A 16,942-nucleotide genomic window follows, 5' to 3' on the forward strand; every position below is an offset into this window, starting at 1 on the left:
AGTTATAGAGTAAAATGATTCCAGCAGATTCAGAGCTAATAAGCGGGTTCCAGACTTCTTCCAGAAGAATAAATTTTATGGAAGTCTGTGTCATGCATAAATTTCTATAGAACATTTATAAAACCTTATTTTTACCTCTAAATCCCAGTAAGGGGGATTTTTACTGATACGTTTACCTCTTATTTGGCTGGATAATATCACTGAACGATGTGACCAGAAAGGAAGGAGCTGCACAGTGATTTTAAAACCCATAGCCTTCAGGTTCATAAGTGTTTACATCTAAGCATCACAAGATAAAGTCTCAAGAAAGGAGATGCCTTTTTATTAATAGGCTTAAAGTCAATAATGATTCCTTAGCCTTATTTATGATTCTATAGTAGATTGTTCAACATTAAAAAAGAAACACTTGCCAACAAGTATGGCAGTTTCCACTGTTTTTTCTTATTCTCTTTATGAGTGAAACTGTGGTATCCCAGTTACTATTGTGGGTAACTGTTTTCAAATGCTGTTTCTAATGACAAACACTATTGTATACTAATATAAAGTTAACACACTGTACATATATGTTAAGTAAATTTTGCATTTTATCTTGTACTAAGGTCCACAGATTCGTTATGATAGCTTTTCAGGCTATCAGTCAATTGTGAGAAGGAAGTGATATGCCCCAGCCCCTAAGAACCCAGCTAGTTTTCATTCAGCTCCCCCTTTCCTGCTGGTCCTTGGAGGGGCGATGTTACTTGTTCTCCCCTAATGCCTGGGCTTCAGGAGCTGCCAATCTAACCCTACTCTTCCCATTGCCTTGGTTCACCTCTCAGTGCCAGCCTCTCACATTCTCCCTCTTTACTCCGCCAGAGGTTCCTGTCTCCCTCTTTGATAACCTCTTCCTTCCTGGCCCCTCCATCCACTGCACATCCTCCTTGCTCCCTTCTGAACCCTCATATGATATCATGTTTTATATGTCTGTATTTTTGGTTACATAATGTGATATTATTAAAATGTACGTGTAACGAGAGACATTTGCAGTATATTAAGTGTAGCACATTTTTTCCATTGCTATGTACAGGAATGATGAGCAAAGTCTGGCTGTAATTAGTTTCCTAAGCTGCTACTTGGTTCAATAGATGGTGGTGAAAAGGACTTTTGATGGGATACAAGTAACAGAATCAAAATAATAATAACATGTAATCTCTTTAAAAGGAATGTGAAACTTTAAGGGCATGCGTGGAGTCTTTGTATTAATGCATTTTGATACATTTGTGTTTTTAATGAGGCATGGGGGGCCCAAATGTTCTTGGTGTCCAGGTTCCCAATAAATCTTAATCTGCCTCTGGACAGAGGTCTGCCCCAACTCCTCTCCGTTCCTCAAAGTATATGGACAAAGATTTTTGTATCTGTGGATCTTTTAAGACAAGGTTTGTCCATAGGCGGATGGGGAGGTGGTATGGGAGGGCATTGTCCCCCAAACTGCAAGCATCATGCAGGCAGCCCGAGCATGCAATGCAATGTAATGAGTTCTGCAGAGGAGACAGGAGACTGCTGCTCCCAGCTTGTGCCCCTGAGGCAGGGAGTCAGAATTTTGTTTATAAACAGATGATTAACAGGTGATTAAGATAAGAAAGGGCTGTTGGGATGTTTCCTAAAGTTAAATGATCTGTTCCAAACTTGGTGAACTGCAAAAAGTAAGTAGCCTAAATGGTAGAAAGTAATTGTAGATTACTTAACATTTTATTACTGACCTTGGCATAAAAAGTGGGTGTGCGCTAATAAAATTTGCAGATGACACAAAGTTGGGAGGTATTGCCAATATGGAGGAGGACCGGAATATCATACAAGATGATCTGGATGACCTTGTAAACTGAAGTAATAGAAATGGGATGAAATTTAATAGGGCAAAGTGCAAGGTTTATGTCAAAAGTGTTAGAGATTAACAACAAGAATTTTTGCTATAAATTGGGGACTTATCAGTTGGAAATGACAGAGGAGGAGAAAGACATGGGTGTATTGGTTGATCACAGGATGACTATGATGCAACCATGAAAAAGGCTAACACAGTCCTGGGGTGCATTAGGTGAGGTATTTCCAGTAGAGACAAGGAAGTGTTAGTACAAGGCACTGGTGAGACCTCATTTGGAGTACTGAGTGCAATTCTGTTGTCCCATGTTTTGAAAGATGAATTCAAACTGGAACAGATGCACAGAAAGGCTACTAGGATGATCTGAGGCATGGAAAACTTACCTTATGAGAGGATACTCAAAGAGCTTGGCTTGTTTAGCCTAACCAAAAGAAGGCTGATGAGGGAATCATAGAAGATTAGGGTTGGAAGAGACCTCAGGTGGTCATCTAGTTAACCCCCTGCTCAAAGCAGGACCAACCCCAATTAAATCATCCCAGCCAGGGCTTTGTCAAGCCAGGCCTTAAAAATCTCTAAGGATGGAGATTCCACCATCTCCCTCGGTAACCCCTTCCAGTGCTTCACCACCCTCCTAGTGAAATAGTGTTTCCTAATCTCCAACCTCGACCTCCTCCACTGCAACTTGAGACATTGCCCCTTGTTCTGTCATCTGCCACCACTGAGAACAGCCTAGCTCCATCCTCTTTGGAACCCCGCTTCAGGTAGTTGAAGGCTGCTATCAAATCTCCCCTCACTCTTCTCTTTTGCAGACTCTTTCGCCCAGTTCCCCCAGCCTCTCCTCATAAGTCATGTGCCCCAGCCCCCTTATCATTTTCGTTGCCCTCCGCTGAACTCTCTCCAATTTGTCCACATCCTTTCTGTAGCAGAGAGCCCAAAACTGGACGCAATACTCCTGATGTGGCCTCACCAGTGCTGAATAGAGGGGAATAATACTTCCCTCAATCTGCTGGCAATGCTCCTACTAATGCAGCCCAATATGCCATTAGCCTTCTTGGCAACAAGGGCACACTCTTTACTCATATCCAGTTTCTTGTCCACTTTAATCCCCAGGTCCTTTTCTGCAGAACTGCCACTTAGCCAGTCGGTCACCAGCCTGTAGCAGTGCATGGGATTCTTCCGTCCTAAATGCAGGACTCTGCACTTGTCCTTGTTGAACCTCATCAGATTTCATTTGGCCCAATCCTCCAATTTATCTAGGTCACCCTGGACCCTATCCCTACTCTCCAGCATTTCTACCTCTCCCCCCATTTTAGTGTAATCCGCGGATTTAGGGTGCAATCCATCCCATTATCCAGATTATTAATGAAGATGTGGAACAAAAATGGCCCCAGGACCGACTCCTGGGGTACTCCACTTGATCCCGGCTGCCAATTAGACATCGAGCCATTGATCACTACCCATTGAGCCTGACAATCTAGCCAGCTTTCTATCCACCTTATAGTCCATTCATCCAATCCATACATCTTTAACTTGCTCACAATAATACTGTGGGAGATTATATCAAAAGCTTTGCTAAAGTCAAGGCATATCATGTCCACCGCTTTCCCCATATCCACAGAGCCAGTTATCTTATCATAGGGTGCTTTGCTGCAAAGGAAACCCAAGAAAGGAGGACCATGAGGAGCCTAAGGGCTAAACACACTAAAGAAGTGGAAAGTAAGAAGGCTGAGGGGGGATATGATTGCTCTCTTTAAATATATCAGAGGGATAAAATCCAGGGAGGGAGAGGAATTATTTCAGCTCAGTACTAATGTGGACACGAGAACGAATGGATATAAACTGGCCGTGGGGAAGTTTAGGCTTGAAATTAGATGAAGGTTTCTAACCGTCAGAGGGGTGAAATATTGGAACAGCCTTCCGAGGGAAACAGTGGGGGTGAAGGACCGGTCTGGCTTTAAGATTGAGCTAGATAAGTTTATGGAGGGAATGGTTTAATGGGATAACGTGATTTTAGTCAAATCAACAGCGTGCCATCGCTGGTAAATAGTATCAATGGCCAATGAGGGTCTGGCTGGAGAATCTTGCCTACATGCTCGGGGTTCTACTGATCGCCATATTTGGGGTCGGGAAGGAATTTTCCTCCAGGGTAGATTGGCAGAGGCCCTGGAGGTTTTTCGCCTTCCTCCGCAGCATGGGGCGGGGGTCACTAGCTGGAGGATTCTCTGCGACTTGAAGTCTTTAAATCACAGAATTTGGGGACTTCAACAGCAGAGTCAAGGGAAAGGGGTTGGGTCAGCTTTTGTGGCCTGCATCATGCAGGGGGTCAGACTAGATGATCATAATGGTCCCTTCTGACCTGAAAGTCTATGAGTCTATGAGTCTAAGTCACAGAGACTGTCTGAGTTGGAGATTGAGCTGTCTGATTGCACTGTCCTGACTGTCCATGATCCATGATTTCAAAAGGGCAAACTTTAAAATAATAAGGAAATTAATTAGGAAAGTGGACTGGACTGAATAACTCAAGGATCTGAACGTGGAGGAGGCTTAGAATTAGTTTAAGTCAAAGTTGCAGAAACTATCTGAAGCCTGCATCTCAAGCAAGGGGAAAAATCATAGGGAAGGGTTGCAGACCACGCTGGATGAGCAAGCATCTCAAACAGGTTATTAAGAGAAAGCAGAAAACCCTACAGGGAATGGAAGATTGGATGGATCTGAAAGGAAAGCTACCTATTGGAGGTCAGAAAATGTAGGGGGAAAGTGAGAACTGCTAAAAGCCAAGCAGAGTTGGACCCTGGGAAGGAAATTAAAACCAACAGTAAAAGCCATATACATTTATTTATAGCCATATAAATAAAAAGAAAACAAGGACATAACAAGTGAGACTGCTAAACTAGGCATGGCCCAACACCTAAAGAAATACTTTGCCTCAATTTTTAATAAGTGTATTGAGGAGCTTAGGGGTAGTTGCAGGGTAGCTAATGGAAATGAGGATATGGAAGTAGAAATTACCACATAGGAGGTGGAAGTGAAACTCAAACAGCTTAATGGGACCAAATTGTGGGGCCTGGATCATCTCCATCCATGAATATTAAAGGACCTGGCACATGAGATTGCAAGACCAATAGCAAGGATTTTTAGTTAATCTATAAACTCAGGGTTCATACCCTATGACTGGAGAATTGTTAATATAGTTACTATTTTTAAGAAAGGGGAAAAAATGTGATTTGAGAAACTAGAGGCCCTTTAGTTTGAACTCAGTTGTATGTAAAGTCTTGGAACAAATTTTGAAAGAGAAAGAAGTCCAGGACATAGACGTAAATGGTAATTGAGATAAAATACAACATGGTTTTACAAAAGGTACATTGTGCCAGGCCAATCTGATCTCCTTCTTTTAGAAGATAACTGGTTTTTTTAGACAAAGCAAATATAGTAGATATAATCTACCTCGATTTCAGTTCGGCATTTGATACAGTTCCACTTGGGAAATTATTAATTAATTTGGAGAAACTCGGGATTAATATGAGAAATGAAAAGTGGATAAGGAACTGGTAAAGGGGAGACTACTGAAAGGTGAACTGTCAGGCTGAAGGGAGGTTACTAGTGGAGTTCCTGAGGGATCCGTCTTGGAACCAATCTTATTTAACATTTTTATTGGCACAAAAGGTGCCATAAAGGTGGCACAAAAAGTGTGAGTGTGATAATAAAATTTGCAGATGACAAAAAGTTAGGAGGTATTGCCAATACTAAGGAGGACTGGAAAATCATACAAGAAGATCTGGATGACCTTGAAAACTGGAGTAGTAGAAATGGGATGAAATTTAACAGTGCAAAGTTCAAGGTCATGTACTTAGGGACTAACAACAAGAATTTTTGCTATAAACTGGTGGTTTATTAGTTGGAAGTGACAGAGGAGGAGAAAGACTGGGGTGTCTTGGTTGATGACTCTGAGCCGCCAATGCAATGCAGCCATGAAAAAGGCTAATGCAGTTTCAGGATGCATCAGGCAAGGCATTTCCAGTAGAGATAGGAAAGTGTTAGTACCATTATACAAGGCACTAGTGAAACCTCATCTAAACTACTGTGCGCAAATCTGGTTTCCCATGTTTTAGAAAGATGAATTCAAATGGGACAAGTGCAGAGAAGTGCTACTAGGATGGTCAGAGGAGTGGAAAACCTTATGAGCAGAGACTAACCAAGAGAAGGCTGAGGGGAGATGTGATTGCTGTCTATAAATACATCAGAGAGGTAAATACCAGGGAGGGAGAGGAGATATTTAAGTTAAGTGCCAATGTGGACATAAGAACAAATGGATATAAATGGGCCATCAGCAAGTTTAGGCTTGAAATTAGACAAAGGTTTGTAACCATCAGAGGAGTGAAGCTCTGAAACAGCCTTCCAAGGGGAGCAGTGGGGGCAAATCCTAACTGGCTTCAAGTCTGAGCTTGATAAGTTTATGGAGAGGATAGTATGATGAGATGGCCTATAATGGCATGTAGCCAATCTGTACTGCTAGTAGCAAATATGGTTTTAGAACACTAGATGGGGCGGATTCTGAGTTACTACAGAGAATTCTTTCCAAGGTGTCTGGCTGGTGGGTCTTACCCACATGCTCAGGGTCCAACTGACCACCATATTTGGCATTGGGAAGGAATTTTTACCAGCGCCAGATTGACAGAAACCCTGGAGTTTTCCACTTTCCTCTGCAGCATGGGAAACAGGTCACCTGCAGGTTTAAACTAGAGTAAATGGTGGATTCTCTTGGAGTCTTTAAATCATTATTTGAGGACTTCCACGACTTAGCCAGAGGTTATGGGTCTATTACAGGAGTGGGTGGGTGAAGTTGTGGCCTGCAATGTGCAGGAGGTCAGACTAGATGATACTGACGGTCCCTTCTGCCCTTAATGTCTATGGGGGGGTGGAGAGGGGAGAAACAGGTTGCACTATCCCAAGGAGGAGATTAGGAAGTGATTCTATATTCTGAGGCACAATCAACCCCCAAGTTTCTTTTGGGCAAAACGTCTTTCTATTTGTGCAGCATCCCCAATGTGGTGCCTGAGTTTGAAAAAGCAGCTGAGTTTGAAAACTTCTCTCTCCTGCCTGCTCCACTTACTCTTATACCTACCCACAACTTCTTTTCATGTACTCTGTCCTCTCTGTATTTCCTCCATATCTTCATTGTTCCCTACATGGTTCCCTGCCCCTCCATATCCACATCATGAAGCAGGACTCTCTCTCTCTCTCTCTCTCTCTTCCCATCTTTGTCCATCTCACTAATTCTGTTTCTTTCATCTTTTTTCAGTCTGCCTCTTTGCTCCCCTTCCCACCATGTATATTTTCCCCAATACATTTGTCTCTCTAGTCACTAACTTTTTCTTTCCCCTCCCACCATCACCCTCTGCTCTTCACAAAGCTTACCTCTGTCCCCTCCCTTCCTTACACCACAAAACCGTATCTGTTTTATCTTCTTCCCCTGTCCCAACCACCCCACCATATGTCCTTTCTATACACACTCTGCCAAAGTTCCCCCATTAAGAACTGGTGTAAAGAGCTGCACTAAGCAAGTTATTTGCAGTAGACAACAATGAACTTTTTATTGGTAATAACAAATCTATAAACAATACCACATATTACTGGCACATTTCATATTAGTTATTTATATACAAACAGTGCACTCTTTTAACATGGCTCTTTCTGTAATGGAGAGGGAGTAATTTTAATTAACTATATAGCCTTTAAAATTAGGCAACTCACTACTTTTCCATTTCATATTGTTTTATTTTGTATTTGCCCTCAGGAGGCTTCTATATGGCTAAATTTTGTGGCTTTGACTCTTCCAATTCATGAAGGTCATTAGTAGGTGAACTCCCCACAAAGTCGTTGTTTTCCCAGGGCTTGCTCCACAAAGGGGTCTTAAGTAGTAAAGACCTCTATGGCATTCATCACCATATAAGTTTTGACATGTTTCCACCCTCCCCCCCTTCTTGATGTATATCCCATCCTCTGTTCTCATTTCTGGATGTATACACTTTTGGTGCAGTGGCCATTCTGAAATTATTTTATTTATTTTTATTGAGTGCATTAGGACAGTTTTGTGTGTGTGTTTTCACGTTTTTAGAGCCATTTTAAAGTTAGAAGACAAATAATTTTTTCAGAAGAAAAGAGGCTTTTTAAATAAAGTTTAGTAAACAGAGGAATAAAGTGTTAAAACAAATGTGTTAACAGGCCTTTTGAGAAAAAAAATATTTTATGCATTTTTTAAAATAAAGACATTAAATATTAGTAACAGAATGTGTATTTTTAAAGAAAACTGAAGTGGGGTTGAGTTAAACAAGACACAAAGTGAAAAAAGCGGTAGAAGAGCTAAGAAAAGCAAAAGCCTTTCAGCTTGTTACAGAAAGAGAGAGAAAATAAATTCAGAGAGGCTGCAGAGAAAGTTTTAAACTAACAGGAAAGGACAAAAGTCTGTGTCACTGACCAAGTAGCAGAATGAAGAGAAAAGCCGCCACTAATCAAATGCCAGTAATTCCAGGCAGGGCTGGCCTTAGGGAAAATGGCACCCTGGGCAAACTTTCTTTGTCACCCTTTAAGTACTACTCCCTGAGCAGCGGGCAGCCACTGAACAGGCAGAGTGGCACTGCAGGTGTCATGCTGCTGGGAGGGCAGAAAGGGGATACATGAGAGTGCCTGGTTCTTGCCTCACAGCCCCCTTTATCCCCTCCCCCGAAGTGAACACAGCCCTTCTGCAGCCTACATTGCCCACCTGTAAGGCTGGCCCTGATTCCAGGACACTCAAGTTTGGCTCAGCCAAGAAGCACGGCTTGTCTAAAGATGTTCTCATTGAACATGTCACATAATTGCATTTTCCTGAACTATTTTCCTGAACCAATCATAATATGCCAAGGGGTGTTGGCCTGTTTAAAAACACATCTCTTTAAACAAATAAATGGAAAGATAAGCACTGTACATATACACAAGTATTTGGAGAAATACATCAGCCTTTTAAAAATAGTGTTATCTTGTTTTTTAAAGTATTGCCTAAACTTTGGGAAACTGACCTGCAAATATATTGCTTGTAAACTCTTAAAAAAAAAAAAAACCTTGAGATTTACACATTTTATACAAAATATACACACAGGCTAACTTAAATGAAAAGCTAGCTCTTGTAAAACAGTTGATAGCTTTCTTATCTTTGGTAAAACATGTTATTTCTCCCCTACACTCTTTTCTTTCCTAACTTTTTAAAAAACGAAATGCTACTAAATCAAATAAAGTTTTAATAAATACACTAGCCTATTAAAAATAGTGTTAGCTTGCTTTTTCAAGTTTTGCCTAAAGGAAAACTGCTCTGGAAACTTATTATGTGTAAACTGTGAAGAAAGCTTTAGATTTATACACTTTATACAAAACTCAAAAGAAAAACTAGATTACATAAAACAATTAATACTTTTTCACCAGAGATAAGGCAGCCATTTCTCGCCCCCCTCTCTTTCTTTCCTTCCTAACTTAACAAAAAAAAATCTAAATTCTGGTTCATGAAGTAAAGTTTTAGCAAATAAACGTTTAAAAGTTTAACATGAAAAAACAATTGGTCACTTTTGACTGAGATGAAAAACCCCGTAACATAACAAAAAGACCTGTCTTTACAATCTAAGACATGTTTTGAAGAGATTCAGTTAAATGAAAATGTTTAAAATACAATTCTCTATTATAAATAACCCATATTTACAGATGTGTTTCAATAACAAATTAGAGTTTAAAAATTCAAAAGTTGTGTGTCAGCACAGAGGATTGAGTAACTTTTGTAAGGAGAAAGAGAGATGAGCATATTGCATATTTTTTATTAGAAATAAAGCTATGGTTTTAAACACAACACTACGAAATCAGTATTTTTCAATAACGAGGCACCCCTTTGTCATGAGGAGTGCCTCGTTATTGTCTGATGAGGTTCAACAAGGACAAGTGCAGAGTCCTGCACTTAGGACTGAAGAATCCCATGCACTGTTACAGACTAGGGACCAAATGGCTAGGCAGCAGTTCTGCAGAAAAGGACCTAGGGGTTACAGTGGATGAGAAGCTGGATATGAGTCAACAGTGTGCCCTTGTTGCCAAGAAGGTTAACGGCATTTTGGGTTGTATAAGTAGGGGCACTGCCAGCAGCTTGAGGGATGTGATCATTCCCCTCTATTCAGCATTGGTGAGGCCTCATCTGGAGTACTGTGTCCAGTTTGGGGCCCCACACTACAAGAAGGATGTGGAAAAATTGGGAAGAGTCCAGCGGAGGGCAACAAAAATGATTTGGGGGCTGGGGCACATGACTTATGAGGAGAGGCTGAGGGAACTGGGATTGTTTAGTCTGCAGAAGAGAAGAATGAGGGGGGATTTGACCGCTGCTTTCAACTACCTGAAAGGGGGTTCCAAAGAGGATGGATCTAGACTGTTCTCAGTGATACCAGATGACAGAACAAGGAGTAATGGTCTCAAGTTGCAGTGGGGGGAGGGGGGGGGTTAGGTTGGATATTAGGAAAAACTTTTTCACTGGGAGGGTGTCGAAGCACTGGAATGGGTTACCTAGGGAGGTGGTAGCATAAATTACCATAAAGGATGTCTAGAAGAAGAGGTCTGTGTACAAAGGCAGGTCACTGTTCTCACAGATCTAAGCCAGCAGCATGAGAGACGCCTTCCATGATGAACATGGCTTGGTGCTATGTTACTAAGTATCGGTAACCATGGCAATAGAGTTCCCTATAAAATCCCAGTAACAGTACGCATAGATCTGTTAAATTATGGGGTTATTAAAGAGATTGCAATAACAGGCTATTTTAAACTAAAAAAAAAATTTTCTGGGACCCTCCTATAGATCAATTTTTAACATTTTTGAGAGGTTTAGTTCGTTCCCCTTTTAGCGCTATAAATTATGAGAAAGAGAAAACTGAATGCAGAGTTGAAAAATCATTGTTGATGTACTCCTATGTACTCTATAGGGGACAATGAAATTGTAAGACAAAATACTATTTTGTGTGTAACACGTGTTTTATACAAGTGTTTAAAAAAAATAATTTCTTTCTAAATAAGACGAACTTTGAATTTTCACAAGACTCACTAAGAGGATCTGCAAATTTTGGTAAGATGCTTAATCTTTTACAGAATTATGATTTATTTTTAAGATAAATGTTTTTAAAGATTTTTTTTTTTTTGTAATTTAGATCAAGATAGCAGTCAAATGCAACAGATAGTTATTTCTGACCATTCAGAAGATGGTACTGGCTGTTTTGTTTTGTTTTGATGAGTTTGCAACTTTGAAATAACTGTTTTAAAATTAATGCTTTTCTTTTTTAATGGAGTTAGAGCAAGATGATATGCAAATTCAAAACTAATGTATTTCCTGTAATACTCAAGGCTATGTGTTATTGCTATTAGTTTTTATTTGTGCAATAACCGAATATTAAACATCAAACAGATTGAAATTACCAGAACTTTGCATGTATTAGGGGGTTGGTAAAGAGTTTTTGGTTTTGTGACAGCATGAATGTTGACTGGTTTTTGAAATAACTGTTTTCAAGTTTGTTTTAAATTGAAAAAATATGTGGAAGGCTTAAATGGAGTTAAAACGGTTGCTATTACTAACAATAGGAAGTTTTGTATAATGTAAAGGACATGAATTGAGCACGCTGCTTTCTGTAGAGATAAAAGAAAGTTTTGCCTTCTTTCTCCCGCCCTCCCCCTTTTCAGTTTGGTTTTGCTTCTCTTAAAATTAATTTGAAATAAACATGTTTAAAATTTTTAAATTATAATTCGTAAAAAGAATGTGGCCTATGAGTTGACATTAATGCAGTAATTTGGTAGGAATAAAAGTGGGAGAGATCTAAAAGACTGAGAAGGAGATTAGCAAAGAGACATAAAAAAGCCAGAATACTTTTGAGAAAAAGGAGATACTCACAAAATTTGCCCAGTCTAGAAAGGGAAATAGACCCATTTAATACAGAAATTCAAGAATTGGCCATAGACACCCACTTCTGAAGGAGCAGAATATTTCTTTCCTGATGCATCTGAAGCATTTCCTCAGGTGTATTTGAAATGCGAGAGACACTGGATAAGACCCCCAAAGAGTATTTAATACTTTTCAAGAATTTAATTTTGCTAATTTGGACAATCGTGGTCATTCACAGCACTATTCAAAATTTGTTACATGATTTTAATCCCCAAATGGGCCTGAAGTTTTTGTACAGCTTCACATAGATGCTCTGGGGCTAAACCACTCTCTCTTTACTATAGGTGGTGCATGACTCTTGCATTTGGCGTGGGTCCCACCCCCACTTAGCCTCCTCCTCCCAAGGCCCCACCTGCACTCCACCCCCACTCCACCCAGAGGCCCCACCCGTGCTTGATCTCTCCCCCCAAAACCCTGCCCCGACTCTTCCCGCCCCACTCCACCCCCTCCCCAAGGCCCACCAGCCCGCCACTCATGCCTTTCTGGGGGAGAGGGCACAGAGGCATGAGCAGCAGGCAGGGGTGCCCTCAGGGAAAGAGATGGAGCAGGGGTGGGAAGAGGTAGAGCAGGAGTGTGGCCTCATGGTGGAGCATGGGTTGGCCATGGTCCAGGCACCAATGGTCCCCCCACTTCTCAGGAGCTTCCAGCGGCAGTGCTCCAAAGGTGTGACTATTAAAGTAATGTATCATGAAAGAGGGGATTGGCAATTTTTTTACAACAGTGGACAGAGCACCATGGTGTTTTTTTTTACATGACAAACATTATTACAGTATCCTAAATATCAAAGCCTTCATAGGAGCACAATATTTGTCCTGCCATGCCATGTACAGCCACAAACACCAACATGCCTGTAAAGACCACTACTATACATGTATTAGCACAGAATGCCTTGAGTGTATGGGAAAATATGAAATATCCCAGCTGTAAACTATTTTGCAGATCCAAGGCTGTTTAGAAAGACACAGAACTCAGGCAGCAGACAGTAGAGTTCACTGTAAAACTAGAAGTCTTTGCAATAAGACTGGCTTCTACAATCATCATCGGAGTAAAAGCAAGAAGTGCCCCAAGTGTTATCAGAAGACGGGCAGCATAGATGGTCACGAGTATATATGCATAATATTTACTCTCTAGAAGAGGATTATGTCTTTTATGACTTTGAATGCATGCAAGAAACAAAGGTACATGTACTAAATTATATCTATGCCATGCATTTAGATAAAGAAACCAGCTGGGAATTTAATGGGAAAGAACGCATCAGCGAGTTTGTTCAAACTTTGTAGACAAGTGATTCACTTTTATTGCTCATAATGCTAAAGGTTACAACAGTTATTTCATCCTTAGACAATTGATTTTAAAAATTGTCATCAGTACTGTGACGCAGGTGGAAAACTAATGCACGTGACAGTGGGGGACTTAGAAATCAAATTTACAGATTCTTTAAATTTTCTGCTCATGAAACTCAGCAAGTTACCAAAGGCTCTGTGTTTTGAAGAAGTCAAGGGGTACCACCACCCCCTTAAAAAAAAAAAAAAAAACCCACCACTGAAAACCATAAATATGTGGGCCCTATGCCTGAGTAGAACACATGATGCCAGGGGGAAAAAGGGAATTTCTAACTGGTACCAATACAATTACAAGAATGAATTTGATCTTCAGAAAAAAACTGCACTATTACCACCAGAAAGATGTTGAAATTTTGTGAGAGCCTTGTGACTGGTTCAGAAAAGAAGTCATGAAAATGACCAAGAAGCAGGTTGTTAAAAATCCAGGGCAGGATAGTGAGGCAGTGGTGACGAAGTGTATGGACTCCTTTCCTTTCAATATACTACATTAACGTCAATATACATGGCCATGTACCAGTTTAATTTTTTAAAACCACAAACCAAAGCACTTTTGCCATTAGACAATTACATAAGAGCAATACAGCAGTGCACTGACAATCAAGGAAGTTTTTGGAGAGTGTTGGGGACAACTTCCTGGTACAAGTGCTGGAGGAACCAACTAGGGGCCATGCTCCTCTTGACCTGCTGCTCACAAACAGGGAAGAATTGGTAGGGGAAGTAGAAGTGGGTGGCAACCTGGGCAGCAGTGACCATAAGACGATTGAGATCAGGATCCTAACAAAAGATAGAAAGGAGAGCAGCAGAATACGGACCCTGGACTTCAGAAAAGCAGCTGAAGCAGGTCCTTTTGACCCCCCTCAGCGAACTAATCGGCAGCATCCCCTGGGAGGCTAATATGAGGGGGAAAGGAGTCCAGGAGAGCTGGCTGTATTTTAAAGAAGCCTTATTGAGGGCACAGCAACAAACCATCCCTATGAGCAGAAAGAATAGCAAATATAGCAGGCGACCAGCTCGGCTTAACAGAGAAATCTTCGGTGAGCTTAAGCACAAAAAGGAAGCTTACAAGAAGTGGAAACTTGGACAGATGACTAGGGAGGAGTATAAAAATATTGCTCGAGCTTGCCGGGGTGTAATCAGGAAGGCCAAAGCACAAACAGGAGTTGCAGCTAGCAAGGGATGTAAAGGGAAACAAGAAGGGTTTCTACAGATCTGCTAGCAACAAGAAGGTGGTCATGGAAAGTGTGAGACCCTTAGTGAATGGAGGAGGCAACCTAGTGACAGATGATGTGGAAAAAGCTGAAGTACTCAATGCTTGTTTTGCCTCCATCTTCACAGACAAGGTTAGCTCCCAGACTGTTGCATTGGCCAGCACAGTATGGGGAGGAGGTGAGTAGCCCTCAGTGGTGAAAGAGCAGATTAAGGACTATTAGAAAAGCTGGACATACACAAGCAATGCATCCGAGGGTCCTGAGGGAGTTGGCGGATGTGATTGCAGAGCCATTCGCCATTATCTTTGAAAACTTGTGGCGATTGGGGGAGGTCCCAGTCCTGGAATCTCCATCCTTAGAGGTTTTTAAGGCCTGGCTTGACAAAGCCCTTGCTGGAATGATTTAATTGGGGTTGGCCATGCTCTGAGCAGGGGGTTGGACTAGATGACCTCCTGAGATCTCTTCCAACCCTAATCATCTATGATTCTATGAAACTACCTGTATGAAAGTAAAAGGAATCATGCTTAACTCGTGGCAGAATGAGAAAATTTTAATTTTGAGATTTTAAAAGTTCTCATCCACATCTACTGTTTGAACCCAAAAGGTGAGGACCTAAAAGCGTTTGTGGTACAGCAGCCTAGGATCATGAGTGTGAAGAAGTATTGGCTGATGGAGACAAGAACTCTTGAAAACAAAAAGTCATTTATGACAAAAGAACCCTCAAGGAAGCTTTTAAAACCTTGCCATACAGGTATTAATTATTATGCTGAACCATATCCAGCTTGTTCATCCCTTCTCCTGTTTGCATTGTGGCCCTTTAAATTCATGAAAATCTATTTTTTATAAAACAATTGTTAGAAAATAGTAATAGACTAATTGTGCATGACTGAAAATATTGTGTGGTGTTTTACTTGTTGACAACTGTTGTATAAAGAGTTGTTACATACATTTCCATGTATCACATTTTTGGAAGGTTTATCACATACTTTTGATTATGAAGCTTACTGCCTAATTATAAAATGACTATGGTGACTATAGACGACTTGATAGAGTCTGCTTCCAAATGTGGTGAAATCGAGAAAGCCTTTACAAAATATGTACACCACAGGAACCTAAGTACATTGTGCAAAATGTGTTTTGCCAGGGAAAAAAGAGCTGTACAATTAATTTAAATTAAAAGTACACATTTTTCTTTAAAAACCTGTGCAATAAACCGCGAAGTGCTACCCTTGCAGTTTGTACCCTAATAAGACAATTATTTTTGGAGGCTTTTGCGGATGCTACAAAAAAACAAAAAAACCCTGTTGGTACCAGTTGATGGATTCAAATGCATCAACACACGAATCCTATGAGCTGAAAACAGGCCTTTTCCCCCCAGAGTGGCTCTGTGTATAATTTTTTTTTAAAAGCCCATAAAAGTTGTAATTTTTACCAAGCCCCACCATTTTAAGAAAGGTAGTCCACCTGACAAGTATTTCTAGCCATGTACAGCGAAACCTGTCTCTTTAAAACTGCTTATTAAAGCCAGACAACATCACAGAAAGGCTATTTTGTGCTCTACCTCTAATGACCATCTCAGTGGCCATCTCAGAAATAGTGCTCAACACTTTAAAAGGAAATGACACACAAACAAGTACTAAAAAGAAAACAAAGGTTTATTAAAAAACTGAGCAATTTTTTTTAAAAAGGCTGATTGTAAGACAATCTAGGAGCTTTTATTGGCCCTTTGTTTATCTTGGCTCTCCCCCTACTATCAGGGCTTTTAAAATAACTGATAATGGAATATGTTGGAAAAATAAATGTATCTGGTTCCAAGTCATCAACAGAACAAATGGGAGGGGCCTCTAGTGGCAAAGAAAGTATCCAAACCACAACAACTCACCAGTTGGATTCTGAGATGAAAGACATTCCACTAAGATCTGATTTATGAAAAGACTAAACTTTATGACGGGGTCCTGCAAAAATAGGTGGTATTTGCCAAGCAAGGTTAAGCAGAAAAGATTAAAATAAGTTTCTTTCTCCTCAAGCAAGGCCGGCTCCAGGTTTTTTGCCACCTCAAGCAAAAAAAAAAAAAAAAAAAAAGCCAGAATGCCGCCTCTTGAAAAGTGCCACCTCAAGCACATGTTTGGGACTCTAGTGCCTAGAGCCGGCCCTGTCCTCAAGTAAGGGCAAAATCAGCCTTCTGAAGTTGAGCGGGGGGAAGGGGAGCAGTTAGGCTTTGGGCTTTGTCATTTAGGACATATTGGAGGTGGGAAATGCCCGCTATAAGAAAAACGCTGAAATAAACAGCCCATTTATTTTTTGGTGGACTTTTTTTTGGTGGTATGGAGATTGTGGAATCTAACATGCTTGCTATAGTTAGCGGGGTTACCAGCACTCATTCTCTCTCTAACAAGAGGCAGCCTAAAGGGAGGGTTGTTTTTATGAAAGCCAGGGCAAAGCTGAATGTGCCTACTTCCTTTGTGGGTTACAGCAGCAACAGAGAGAATGTAGAATGGCTAAACAGAAGTGTAGAATCTACCAGGGGCAGATAAGCACAGATCATGCCTTT

The 16,942-nt window shown here is 40.8% G+C and overlaps 1 protein-coding gene across 1 annotated transcript in view; it reads right to left on the minus strand.

Moving 5' to 3' along the window:
• The window catches only part of SLC6A19 (solute carrier family 6 member 19), a 99,156-nt gene that overhangs the window by 71,006 nt on the left and 11,208 nt on the right, over positions 1-16,942 (minus strand). The gene's annotated exons all lie outside the window — the stretch shown is intronic.

The sequence above is a fragment of the Chrysemys picta genome, chromosome 2 (genome assembly GCF_011386835.1).
Source record: "Chrysemys picta bellii isolate R12L10 chromosome 2, ASM1138683v2, whole genome shotgun sequence".
Taxonomy (NCBI): domain Eukaryota; kingdom Metazoa; phylum Chordata; order Testudines; family Emydidae; genus Chrysemys; species Chrysemys picta.